The following is a 13,504-nucleotide window of genomic DNA, read 5'->3' as shown; positions in this document are numbered from 1 at the left end:
AAGTTTCTGTGCTTTTCAAACAGAAGCTGAATAAAACCCAAACGTTTTAGCAGTGCTGGGATGAACCAAATCCAAGTGGTCCATTTTCAAAAAGGAATTAACCAGCTAAATAAGGCTACTCAAAAATTTTTTAAACTGGCTTGGCTGAGCGACCAGATTTGCTTGCTAAGTTTCATTAAATGGCTGAATTTAATAGCTCAGATTCTTGTTAGACCCAGAGGCAGTTTGGTTAGAGAAGAAAGTTAGATGGCTGTTATGACAGACCTAGATCTGTCTAACCAATGCTTCCTTCCTGCTGGAAAGTAAGTTGAGTGGATGAAGGTGACAATGCCATCCTCTCTTGTGGAATCCCCACCTTCCTTCTACCCAGGGTGACAGGCTGGCCTCGGAGGTGGGGAAATGACAGCCCTCCTCCATGAGCTTTCGTCCCATCTGTCTGGGGGGGGGGGGGGGGGGGGGTCCCATCATCCTTTCCTTGCACTTGATGTAATGTTGTTCTCAGAGCCATGATGGATATTATGCTAGCTGCAGGAAAGTACAGTGAATGTTCCTGCTGGCTTTGGGGGTCACTGTGGGTGAGTTTGGGGAGTTGTAACAGGTGCAGATTGCGGTCCAAAGGGGATAATGGGGAAAGCAAGATGTTGTAGCTATGAATATGAAGGGAGGATAGATGGGGCTTAGAGGATCTTTGTGTGTGAAATACTGGGTGCTAAGAGGAAATGGGGATTGCGGATAAAGACAGGAGGGAGAGATGATGATTGGGAACTGTTGGGTGCTCAACAAGTGGAATGAGGGCTTGTGGTGGGTCTGGTGTTTCTCTGCTCATCTTTTTGAAGTCATATAGTAGAGGAGTGGCCTAGTGGTTAGCATACTGGTCTTGCAATCCAGAGATGGCCAGTTCAAACCCCACCGCTGCTCCTGGTGATCATGACCAAGTCACTTAATCCTCCATTGCCTCTCAGGTACAAATTTAAATTGTGAACCCTCCTGGGACAGAGAAATATCCAGTGTACCTGAATGTAACTCACCTTGAGCTACTATTGAAAAAGGTGTGAGCAAAATCCAAATAAATAAAGTCTTATTTTGGTGGCAGGGAGAGAGAATAGCAGTGTGAAAGAGAGAAGGGAATAATGGTCCACACTGATTTTCAGTGCTAGCCTGCTAAGTTTATGTGGGGTTTACTTGAGCTTCTTAAATCCAGCCACCTAAATTATAGCCACCTGGACTTTTTCACTTAAAATCTATTTTAGAGAGCTAAGGAATAAGTGCATGAAGACTAGCTCATAATTTCCCTGAGGCTAGCCCTAGAAGCTTCATGATAGTCCTAAGTCAGTAGAAACCCTTAGGGTTTACACCTGTCCCTGGGTCGACCTGGACAGACATTCAGTACTAGTTATGCCCCATGGCATTCGTGCAAATGAAGAATAAGGTCCTTTTCCCATAAGGAAAATAAATACATACAGCTAACCAGGCAAATGGTATGATCTGGTCACCCTTTCCCTGGGACAAAAAGTGATCTTGCCCACTGTGGAATATGACAGCAGAAAAAAGGAAGTGAGGCAACAAAAGACGAGGATTCAAAGCATGTAGTTTAGGACTTTTTTTAATAAGTCTAATCTCCTTATGTATCAGACTCTGTCAGACTCGACATAGCTGAGTATCGGCATGTGTGCCTGCATTAGGAGTCAAAAGAACCTGTCAAATCTAGCGATGTGAAAACATACAAAACATATACAATCCAAGATATAAGGCATCCAGTATCAAACGGAGCTATGTGGAAAAACAGCAGCATATTGCTTCCAAAACAAAAGTACAAGCATATGTTTTCACATCACTTGATTTGACAGGTTCTTTTGACTCCTGATAAAGGCACATATGCCTAAACACGGCTGTGTTGAAGGAGTCTGACACATTAGGTGACTGGACTTGTTGATACTGTTAAAAGGTGCTACACTACATGCTTTGAATCCTCATCTTCTGTTGCATACACATGAAGATTTGGACCTCCTTCTTTGGCTATTGGGCTGGTGCCACTATGGAGCTCTTTGAGCAGGGACTGTCTTTTCATGTTGTACAGCGCTGCGTATGCCTTGTAGCGCTATAGAAGTGATAAGTAGTAGTAGTAGTACACCATGATACCCGAGAGAAATGTAAACACTTCCTCAGGCGCTGGTTTATTTCTGAGAATAAAGAGGATGCAAGAAAACCCTGGAGGCATTGAGAGAATTCAGTTTGACCCTTTACCTTTTAGACATCTGTAACCTTAAGAGGTCTGGCACCAGGCAGAAGCTGCCTGGAATCCAGTGGCCCATTTGTACCAGCATCTTGGACCATGGTTTCATGGAATATGTGAGCAGTTACTATCTGGGCCTTGGTATCCCTAATCAGCCGTTAATCATGCTGCTATCAGAGGGGAGTGAAAAAACTCTCATGTTTTGATATAGTAAACAGAGTAGAACACTGCCGAACCAAACCATATCAGCTGGCACAGATGCAATCTTTTCTCTCAAGCAAAATAGTTTCCCCTCTGACCTGCTGCTGGGAGGGCAGTTTTGAAAAGCAATGCCATCTTGTCTTGGGGCTCTAGGGCTAAAATATTGAGGGACTCTCTTTGACAGTTCATTGTTCATTTATTTGATATATCACCCATCACAAAAAAAAATATATATATATAGAAAGATATTTAAGCAGTTTACTTATAATCAAAAAGGGTGCGATTCAGAACAGACATTAGGAGCTAAATTACAACACAATAAAATATTCAAATTAACCAATAAAAGAAATTCAGATTATCAAACATAATATAAAAGCTGATTAAACATTATATATATATATATATATATATATATATATATATATATATATATATATATATATATATATATATCTCTAAAGACACACTAGGGAGGTAGAATAGTGCTTAGGTGAGACAGACAGTGATAACCGAGGAAGCTGCAACAGGATACAGGGCAAAAAACAGGCAGCCTAATCAGGAGGGAACATCAAGATATCATAGCAAGTTTTCAATGCTCTTTAAAGGGTGGAAATGATGATTCTAAGCAGATGTACAAACGAAGGGCATCAAAATTAGGGAGGTAGAACCCGCTTCAATAACAAAGACAAAAGAACAAGAGGAAATCCTCCACCAACAACAGGGTTGGTACTTCCTGTTTTGCTGCCCTGTGCAAACGATTACTGTGCTTTCCCTACACCTACTAATTCTAAGGGGGCCGCTCAACAACTACTTTACCTGGGTATTTATATCAAATATTTTTCACACGGGAAAGCCTTTTGTAAAATTGCTGCAGGGGCTACAGTATGTTCATAAATGTATGTGCGATGAGAAGGCAATATATTTTTATGCAGCCTGCATGTGGGCATATTCAGAGGTAGGGTTTGGGCAGAGCAGAGGTGGAATTGCAATTTCCATGGTGTTTAGTAAAATATGCACGCACTTTATGTGTGAACATTTATGCCTGCTTCTGAGCAGGCATAAAGATCTGCAGCTTCAGTTTAGCTGTGATTTCTCCCACTTTGTCCTTAGTACTTTATGAAGAGACATAGACGTCTATGGTGCCCATTTTCAAAGCATATGGACGTCTCAAAAGACTGAAATGGACATCCGTGTACTTGAAACATCCAAATCCTAATTTTGCAAAGACAGAATAGGGAGGTCCAACACTGTAGTACATCCAAATATCAAGGGGGCGTGTTTTAGGTGGGAATAGAGAGAGCATGAAATCTGGTCATCCAACAGTGATTACCGAAGGGGAAGAAATGTCCATGACTAAAAAGAAGGATGTCTGTATTTAGACCTGTTTCAAGAATGTCCAGTTTACAGGAAGATAGGCTGATCGAGCAGCTGTCCACTGGAAGAATTAAGGCATGACACCTCCTTTCGATTCCCACTGCAGCTCCTTGTGACTCTGGGCAAGTCACTTAACCCTCCATTGCCCCTGGTACAAAATAAGTACCTGAATATATGTAAACCGCTTTGAATGTAGTTGCAAAAACCTCAGAAAGGCGGTATATCAAGTCCCATTTCCCTTTCCCTTAATGCCCCAGTGGTTACTATTCCCCTCCCTCTCCCCTAAAAGTGAAATCTGAAGAGGATACCAGGTTCTATTACAGCTTCAGGTATTATAGGCATTTTTAGAAATAAAAGCAGTAAGTCTGAGAAATAGCCTAATGGTTAGGGCAGTGGGTTATAAATCAAATGACCTGCGTTCAAATCCTATTTCAACTCTTTTTTTTCTTTTAAATTTTCAGTCCTCCAGGAACAAAAAAATACCTACCGTACTTGAATGCATAAGACACCTGCAAGCCTGAAGGCTATTGGAGTGGTGTACATTCCAGTACAGTAGGTATTTTTCTGTTCCTAGAGGGTTCATAATAATAATAATAAAAAAAAAGTTAAAGTGGGGATTTGAATCTGGTTCCCCTGGTTTACATTACAGTCTACCACCCTAACCACTAGGTTGACCCTCTGTTCTACATGGATGTCTGTATGCTCATTTTCCAAGAATACTTTTATGCAGACATCCATGTCGCTTGTTTTCCCAGTTCAAAATTTGGACATTTCACTTTGTAAGCTGGATGGTTCCAGTGCATGGATGTCCATCTCCCAAATTTGCTAACAGGCTGTATCCTGTCTGAAACTACATGTGAGATGGTCATCTGTTTGACATGTTCTTATTTGGACGTCCTTTCGAAAATGCCTCTCTATGTGTCTTTATAAAATAGGCTGTAGATATGTCTGGATGAGTTTCCCCCAGGGGATTACTAGATCATAGCTGACTCCTAACCAGGGGTTGGGAGGAGTGATGGGAGTGGTTGTCGGCTGGAGGGAGGGATATACCCAGCCGATTCATACAGTATGTGAATAATGTGTATTGGTACAGTTCTGTTGATGTGGCATGAGAAAAAATGATACATTGATGATTGACAGGGAATTGTAATTGGAGGGGAGGGTTGATGGTGATAAAAAAAAAAGTATCTGCCATTTTAGTCATGAGGTCTTTGCTTGCCTAAACCTCCACCAGAACCCAGGGAGTGAGGGGGTATCCTGCCTGGCATCAGCCTGGCATCAGAAGCAGGAGCTGCAAGTGGAAATTGACTTCTGCTAAGAAGCAGAGGTTGCAACAAGGAGGCTTTGGAGAAGGGAGAGAGAGAGAATATCCCCTGAGAGTGGAACAGGGAAGAAGCTGTTCAAGTTGGAGGTGGGCTAGAGGTCAGAATATAGGGGGAAAGCCCAGTGGGACACTTGCCTGGCAAGGGAGCAGACAAGCAGCAGTCCTGGGTTGTCCTGCTGGGTGGGATGGGCTAGAGAGAGAGCTAAGAGCTAAGTGGACATTGAACAAGACTGAATTTGAGGGATTATCACCTGACTAGTACCCCAGGATTGCCCCCTAAGGGAATAAGAGTTAATGCCTGTTTACAATTGAACTGTTGCTGAAATTTCCTGTTGATTTTGCTTTTAGTAAAGTTCACTTTTTCTTAAAAGCAGCCTTTGGAGTGAGACTAGATTCTTTTCCTGGACTGTGTTATAGCTGAGAAAAAGTGGTGGCAAAAATCCCCTGGCCTACCAGGATTTAGCCCGGCCCCGGTCTGTGCCTGACCTGAAGAGCTTAACCGGTATCCAGGCAGGACTGTTTGAGCAGGAACAAGGTTACTCATAGATGATCTGTTATAAAATTATCCTTCACATGTGTCTTAAACGGGGCTGGTGCAGGATTAATGTAAGGCTTTTTTTTGTGTGTGTGTGTGTGGGGGGGGGGGGGGGGGGAATCTTGTATACTTGCTCCCTGTATTGTCACTAATGGGCTAGCAGCTCATTTGGGACTAGTGATGTTGTTCAGGAAACTGTTCTATGGACAGTTGTAGTAATCTACTCAAAACATACCTAAAGGCATATTCTTTAAATTGTACTACTACAAGCTATTTTGGACCCAGTGCAGAAGTCTCAGGGCTGGTAGGAATGTCCTGCATATAAGAGAATTAATTATGCCCCAGTAAAAGTCACCAACATCGAATATTAATATGACATTCTCTGTTAAAAATGTTGACCTGGATCCCAGAATATTTTGTACTTTTGAGTTATTAATTTTATTTCTAATGTAATAAAATATTTTCCAGCTTTTGGTGGCCCTGGCTTGTTTTTCTGATTCAGTGCCTCTGTTTTTCATTTTCTTATCTTTTCTCTCTTCCCTTTTTATTGTTTTCTCTTTCTCTGATGTCATCCTTTTTCTGTTTCTGTTATTTCTCACCTTTATCTGAGTTATTTTAATTCTTTTACTTTTCTTTTTCTGGTCTACACCTTTGCTCTCTTCATTGTCTTCTCTTTTTATTCTCCCTGCTTGTCTTCTTTTACTCTTCTCCATTCCTCCTTCTCCTCTTCCTTTACCTTCCCAGAGTCTTCTTCTTCTCTCTCATCCCAAATCAAGGATTCTCTCTCTTTCTCTCTCTCACCCTATCCATAGTTGTCTCTAGCCATTACAGTCTTTTTGCCCTTTTCTTCTTCTTCCTCTCCCTTCATTTTCTGTCCTTTCTCCATTCCCCTTTCCAGGGTACTCTCTTCCTCAGTCTCCAGTTACCTCTTTCTTCTTCCTGGCCCAAATTCCCCTCAATCTGCAGTTCTCTCTCCCCCAGTCTCTGGTTTTCTCTGTCTTTCTCCATGCATCCCTTCTCTCCCTCTTCGTCCCTTTTATCACCTGATCTGTCTCTTGTTGCTCCACATCACAAATATGATATTCCACCTCTTTCATTCCCTCATCCCGGACTTTCTTCTCCAAAAACATTCCCAAATACTCAGGATCCTTTACATTTGGAAGATGCTTTCCATTATCCTCTGAAAGTTCTGCCTACATCCAAGGGACTTCCTGCACTTAGAAGACTCTCAACAAATTCCCTGTCCCCTAAAAGCTCTCCACACATCTGATCTCCGCCCCTTACCACCCCACAATGATCTCTCAGCCTCTCCTTACTCCTCAGCAGATTCCCCTCTCATGCCCTCCTCACATCACTCTACTCACAATGATTCTGTCAGTCTCTGTCGGCCCTTTCTTCCCTAAAATACGACTCCCAAATTACTTTCCGACCTTTTCATCTAGAAACAGCAATTGTTTTTCCTTCTCCTGCACTGCACAGTTCTGAGAGAGTTGAGCACCTTGGTCCCCGAACCCAAATGTTTGTGTTTTATTCAAAGTCTTGCTAGTCTGATTTGAAGCACCATGCCATGGAAGGGAAGAAGTTTTGTTTCTGGGTAGTGGAGCTGAGCAAAGTGAAATGATGAGGCATGAGTGTAGGAGAAAAAAAGGAGGAGGAAGGAAACAAAATCCTCACGGAAGGGTAAACACCAAACAAAAGAGTGAGGCAAATACCAAGAGGATACCAATATTCAAGGACCTTTATTGTAACAGTCACATAGTAGGACTCGGCATGGCTGTGTTTTGGTGTGTGAGCCTGCCTCAGGAGTCAACAAGCCTAATAATCATAAAATAAAATATAATGGTATGAATACAAGTATATACTCATGATTGCATAAATTAATATAAATAAAATATAAAAATATATTCAATCAGAATATAAATAAAAATCATTGAAAACAAGTTATTAAAACTTCTGCACCCACAAAGTAATAAAATAAAATAAGACCATACATATAAAACATTAGCGTGTATATATATATATATATATATATATATATATATATATATATATTTTATTTGTTACATTTGTATCCCACATTTTCCCACCTATTTGCAGGCTCAATGTGGCTTACATGTGACTGCACATTTCTGATGTGTGGCTCCATATTAGGCAGCCCCAGCTTAGCCTGGGGCTTTATTCTTATTGTAAATCATTATCATGCCATTAATGCATATAAAAAAATAAAGTACATAGAATGTGATATCTATTTTTAAAAATATAATATCTATTTGAAAAAAATGACAATTTAAAAGTATGGATAAAAATAAGGTTCTTTAAGAGAAATAAGATAACCAAGCAAGTGCCCATAGTAATAATAGACCAAGGTACCTGTTCAAAAGGCGTAAACACTGATTTAGCCAGATTAATCCAACTATTTGAAAAATTTCCACCCTCAAAGCAGCTAAAATTAAATCCGTTGTTCTACTTGCATTGTATAAAGTGGTGTCTGGAAGAGGTTAAGTCAGGGAAGGCAGCGTTTTCAGAACTATTGTGCATTGTTTTCCTTAGAAAAAGCACCCAAGTAAAATCCAGTGCAAATCTCTGCAGATATCTTTTCCCAACACAATTTTCAAAACATACTAGGAGCCAAGCACCAGGGTTCTTTTTAGAATCCTGTATCACATGCAGTAAATTTGCCCATCAGATAGAACTCTTAACGATGTCCACGACTCCCTCCCCCTCAGAGCCTTCAAATATTCCTCCACTGCAATTAGTGGCATAGTCACAGGGGAAAACCATGGGGGACTGCCCCCCCCCCCCCACTTTGGGCTCAGGCCTCCTCTAAACCTGCTGTACCCCATTAAATGACTGGCAGGAATGCTGAAGCCCTGCCAGGAAAAGAAATTTGGTACATAAAGGGGGAAGGGAAATGGGACTTGATATACCGCCTTTCTGAGGTTTTTGCAACAACTACGTAAGTACATAAGTATTACCATACTGGGACAGACCGAAGGTCTATGAAGCCCAGCATCCTGTTTCTAACAGTGGCCAATCCAGGTCACAAGTACCTAGCAAGATCCCCAAAGAGTACAATACATTTTATTCTGCTTATCCTAGAAATAAGCAGTGGATTTTCCCCAAGTCCATTTTAGTAATGGTCTATGGACTTTTCCTTTAGGAAGCCAGCCAAACCTTTTTTAAACCCGGTTAAGCTAACTGCTTTTACTACATTCTCTGGCAACGAATTGTAGAGTCTAATTACACACTGAGTGAAGAAAAATTTTCTCCAATTCGTTTTAAATTTACTACTTTGTAGCTTCATCGCGTGCCCACTATTTTTGGAAAGAGTAAACAAGTGATTCACGTCTACCCGTTCCACTCCACTCATTATTTTATAGACCTCTATCTTATCTCCCCTCAGCCATCTTTTCTTCAAGCTGAAGAGCCCTAGCCATTTCAGCCTTTCCTCATAGGGAAATCTTCCCATCTCTTTTATCATTTTTGTCGCCCTTCTGTGTACCTTTTCTAACCACTATATCTTTTTTGAGATGCGGTGCCCGAGCCGCTCCCCTCCTCCTTATGCCGTAATGCGGAAGTCAGCAGCATGCCTCCAGCCACTGATGCTGGGACTTCCCGAGCATGCTCAGTTCTTGCATAAACCTGCAGTGGGGGAGGGAGGAGGGAAAGCATTGCCCCCCCCCCCCCCCAGTCCATCCCTGGGCCTCCCCCCATAATTAGAGGGCTGGCTACACCTCTGCTGCAGGAGATCTTAACTTTTTTTGGTTCCTGCACTCATTCAATGAATCCTTCGCACCCATTTTCTAAACCATATGTCAACTAGTGACTACTGATAGCTACATATGTCACTAACGGTGCTAACTGCTAACATGTCACTAAAATTACAGTAGTACACAGTTATATTACCAGTAGCTATCCTGACTGCCTTCACTCTGTCTAGAAAGTTTCAATAAAGTACCTCAGATTTCAAGACCCTTTTCTGCACCCCATATGGCCACTTCCCATGCCCCTTGCTGGGCAGGCACCACAGGTTAAGAACCCTTGTTCTACTGCATCCCCAGCTCTGACCAATCCAAGAGGCCTAGATCTAGGAACCAATCACTGCAGAGTGCTGTCACTGAGCCATTGGGCGAACGTTCCATGAAAATACATTTCTTCACATTGTTGAGTCTACTCCCTTGTTCTAGAATTTCCTTTCCACTGAAAAGGTTTTATTTCTTGTATATTAATATTTGTATTTAATTTACAAAGTCTTGATATACCGCTTTTTGCCAAAGATGGTTTCAAAGGAGTTTACAATTTAAAAATACCATGCTGTTAGAAAAGACAGAAAGAAGTTTTGAGAATGGGCAGGGTAGGCTAGAAAGAAGAGGTGAGTTTTTAAAGAAGCCTTGAATTTAGCATATGAGGGTTCTGAATGGAGGTGTGATGGTAAACTGTTCCAATGTAACTGAAAGTTGTTGCTCGTTTGGTTTCCAATCTGATAACAGAGGGAGGAATCAATTGGAATAGGCTAGCATCTGTTGAGCAGAGGGAGCATGAAGTTGTGTACGGAATTACAAGGTGGGAGAGGTAATCTGGGACAGTTGGAGAGCGAAACTTAAAGATCAAAATCACCTTCTTTCCTCCTCGAAATGCACCACCTGTTCCTCTGATCACATCCCCACCAACTTACTAAACAACATCTCTCCTACTGTCACTCCCCCATCTGTCATATCCTCAACCTCTCTCTCTCCACTGCAACTGTCCCTGACACCTTCAAGCATGCTGTAGTCACACCACTCCTCAAAAAACCATCACTAGACCCTACCTGTTCTTCCAACTACCGCCCCATCTCCCTCCTACCCTTCCTCTCCAAGATACTTGAACGCGCTGTTCACAGCCGCTGCCTTGATTTCTCTCCTCTCATGCCATCCTCGATCCGCTTCAATCCGGTTTTCGCCCTCTACACTCGACAGAAACGGCACTCACTAAAGTCTGTAATGACCTGTTCCTTGCTAAATCCAAAGGTCACTACTCCATCCTCATCCTCCTTGACCTGTCCGCCGCTTTTGACACTGTCAATCATAATTTACTTCTTGCCACACTGTCCTCATTTGGGTTCTAGGGCTCTGTTCTCTCCTGGTTCTCCCCTTATCTCTCCCACCATACCTTCAGAGTACATTCGCATGGATCTTCCTCCACCCCCATCCCACTCTCTGTTGGAGTTCCTTAGGGATCGGTCCTTGGACCCCTTCTTTTTTCAATCTACACCTCTTCCCTGGGCTCGTTGATCTCATCTCATGGTTTCCAATATCATCTTTATGCTGACGACACCCAGCTTTATCTCTCCACACCAGACATCACTGCGGAAACCCAGGCCAAAGTATCGGCTTGCTTATCCGACATTGCTGCCTGGATGTCCAACCGGCACCTGAAACTGAACATGGCCAAAACCGAGCTTATTGTCTTTCCACCCAAACCCACTTCTCCTCTTCCTCCACTCTCTATTTCAGTCAATAACACCCTCATCCTCCCCGTCTCATCTGCCCGCAACCTCGGAGTCATCTTCGACTCCTCCCTCTCCTTCTCTGCGCATATCCAGCAGACAGCCAAGACCTGTCGCTTCTTCCTCTATAACATCAGCAAAATTCGACCTTTCCTCTCTGACCACACCACCCGAACTCTCATCCACTCTCTCATTACCTCTCGCCTTGACTACTGCAATCTACTCCTCACTGACCTCCCACTTAACCATCTATCCCCCCTTCAATCCGTTCCGAATTCTGCTGCGCGTCTTATCTTCTGCCTGGACCGATATGCTCATATCACCCCTCTCCTCAAGACACTTCACTGGCTTCCGATCAGGTACCGCATACAGTTCAAGCTTCTCTTACTAACCTACAAATGCACCGAATCTGCAGCCCCTCATTACCTCTCTACCCTCATCTCCCCTTAGGCCCCTACCCGAAACCTCCGCTCACAGGACAAATCCCTCCTCTCAGTACCCTTCTCCACCACCGCCAACTCCAGGTTCCACCCTTTCTGCCTTGCCTCACCCTATGCTTGGAATAAACTTCCTGAGCCCATACGCCAAGCCCCCTCCCTGCCCATCTTCAAATCCTTGCTCAAAGCCCACCTCTTCAATGTCGCTTTCGGCACCTAACCATTATACCCCTATTCAAGAAATCTAGACTGCCCCAAATTGATTGATTGCACATTTTTTGTCCTTTAGATTGTAAGCTCCTTTGAGCAGGGACTGTCCTTCTTTGTGAAATTGTACAGCGCTGTGTAACCCTAGTAGCGCTTTAGAAATGTTAAGTAGTAGTAGTAGTAGTAGGAGACGGCATGAGTCTATCTGGCCTATTATATGGACTGAAGCTGGTAGATGGAGCTTGTGCTTGTCACCCTATCAAATACATTGTTTTGAGTGTACCAAGATGGCGGCAGCTGCACTGGGGAGAACTCAAGTCATGTTAGATGGAGCGGGTAGAGACTGGCTTTGGCCTTGTGACATCATGCTGTATCCCGTTATCAAACCTCCTTGTGGTAGACACACCCCTTTCTGGTCCATTGGGTTTCCTCTGGCTCTCCTTCTACTGCCTCCACTTGAAGGCTGTAAGGGTTGTATTAAGGCTATGTGGAAGTTGTCTCTAGTCCATGGGGTCCTGGATTTAGGCCCTGGCACTCCTGACAGCTAGCAGGAATACAAACCAGACAGTAAGTGCAATAAGAAAAGAAAGTATGGGTTACAATAAATTTGGAGACAAATACTCTGATGAGAAACAGTGTATATGTAATGCAGAGAGTTTTCCAGAATTTAGGGGGCTTAAACACATGATAAAGATCATAACATTTTTAGATTTTCTTACTTCTCTATGGAAATGGACAGAATAGACTACAAGGTGTGGAGGGGCATAATTGAAAGGGGCGCCCAAGTTTTCCTGAGGACGTCCTCGCAGGATGTCCCAGCGAAGGGGTGGGGAAACCCGTATTATTGAAACAAGATGGGCACCCATCTTTTGTTTTGATAATATGGTCGGGGACGCCCAAATCTTGATATTTAGGTCGTCCTTAGAGATGGTTGTCCTAGACTTGGTCATTTCTGATTTTCAGCAATAATGGAAACCAAGGATGCCCATTTCAGAAACGACCAAATCCAAGCTCTTTGGTTGTGTTGGGAGGAGCCAGCATTCATAGTGCACTGGTCCCCCTGACATGCCAGGACACCAACCGGGCACCCTAGGGAGCACTGCAGTGGACTTCAGAAATTGCTCCCAGGTGCATAGCTCCCTTACCGTATGTGCTGAGCCCCCCAAACCTCACTCCCCACAACTGTACACCACTACCATAGCCCTTAGGGGTGAAGGGGGCATCTACATGTAGGTACAGTGGGTTTCTGGTGGGTTTTGAAGGGCTCCCATTTACCACCACAAGTGTAACAGGTAGGGGGGGATGGGCCTGGGTCCGCCTGCCTGAAGTGCACTGTACCCACTAAAACTGCTCCAGGGACCTGCATACTGCAGTCATGGAGCTGGGTATGATATTTGAGGCTGGCACAGAGGCTGGCAAAAAATATTTTAAAACTTTTGTTTTGAAGGTGGGAGGGGGTTAGTGACCACTGGGGAAGTAAGGGGAGGCCATCCCCCATTCCCTCTGGTGGTCATCTGGTCATTTTTGTGGCTTGGTCGTAAGAAAAAAAGGACCAGGTAAAGTCATCCAAGTGTTCGTCATGGATGTCCTTTTTTTTCCATTATCAGTCAAGGACGCCCATGTGTTAAGCAAGCCCCAGTCCTGCCTTCGCTACGCCTCTGACACGCCCCCAGGAACTTTGGTCGTCCCCATAATGGAAAGCAGT

General features: G+C 43.4%; 1 protein-coding gene and 1 long non-coding RNA gene across 2 annotated transcripts in view; both read right to left on the bottom strand.

Moving 5' to 3' along the window:
- The window catches only part of LOC115469226, a 133,069-nt gene that overhangs the window by 70,817 nt on the left and 48,748 nt on the right, over positions 1 to 13,504 (bottom strand). The gene's annotated exons all lie outside the window — the stretch shown is intronic.
- ARID5A (AT-rich interaction domain 5A) overlaps positions 1 to 13,504 on the bottom strand; it is a 93,674-nt gene that overhangs the window by 40,609 nt on the left and 39,561 nt on the right. The gene's annotated exons all lie outside the window — the stretch shown is intronic.

Source organism: Microcaecilia unicolor, chromosome 4 (assembly GCF_901765095.1).
Source record: "Microcaecilia unicolor chromosome 4, aMicUni1.1, whole genome shotgun sequence".
Taxonomy (NCBI): domain Eukaryota; kingdom Metazoa; phylum Chordata; class Amphibia; order Gymnophiona; family Siphonopidae; genus Microcaecilia; species Microcaecilia unicolor.
Note: the sequence above shows the minus strand (reverse complement) of the source record. Positions and strands in the feature narration are given on the sequence as shown.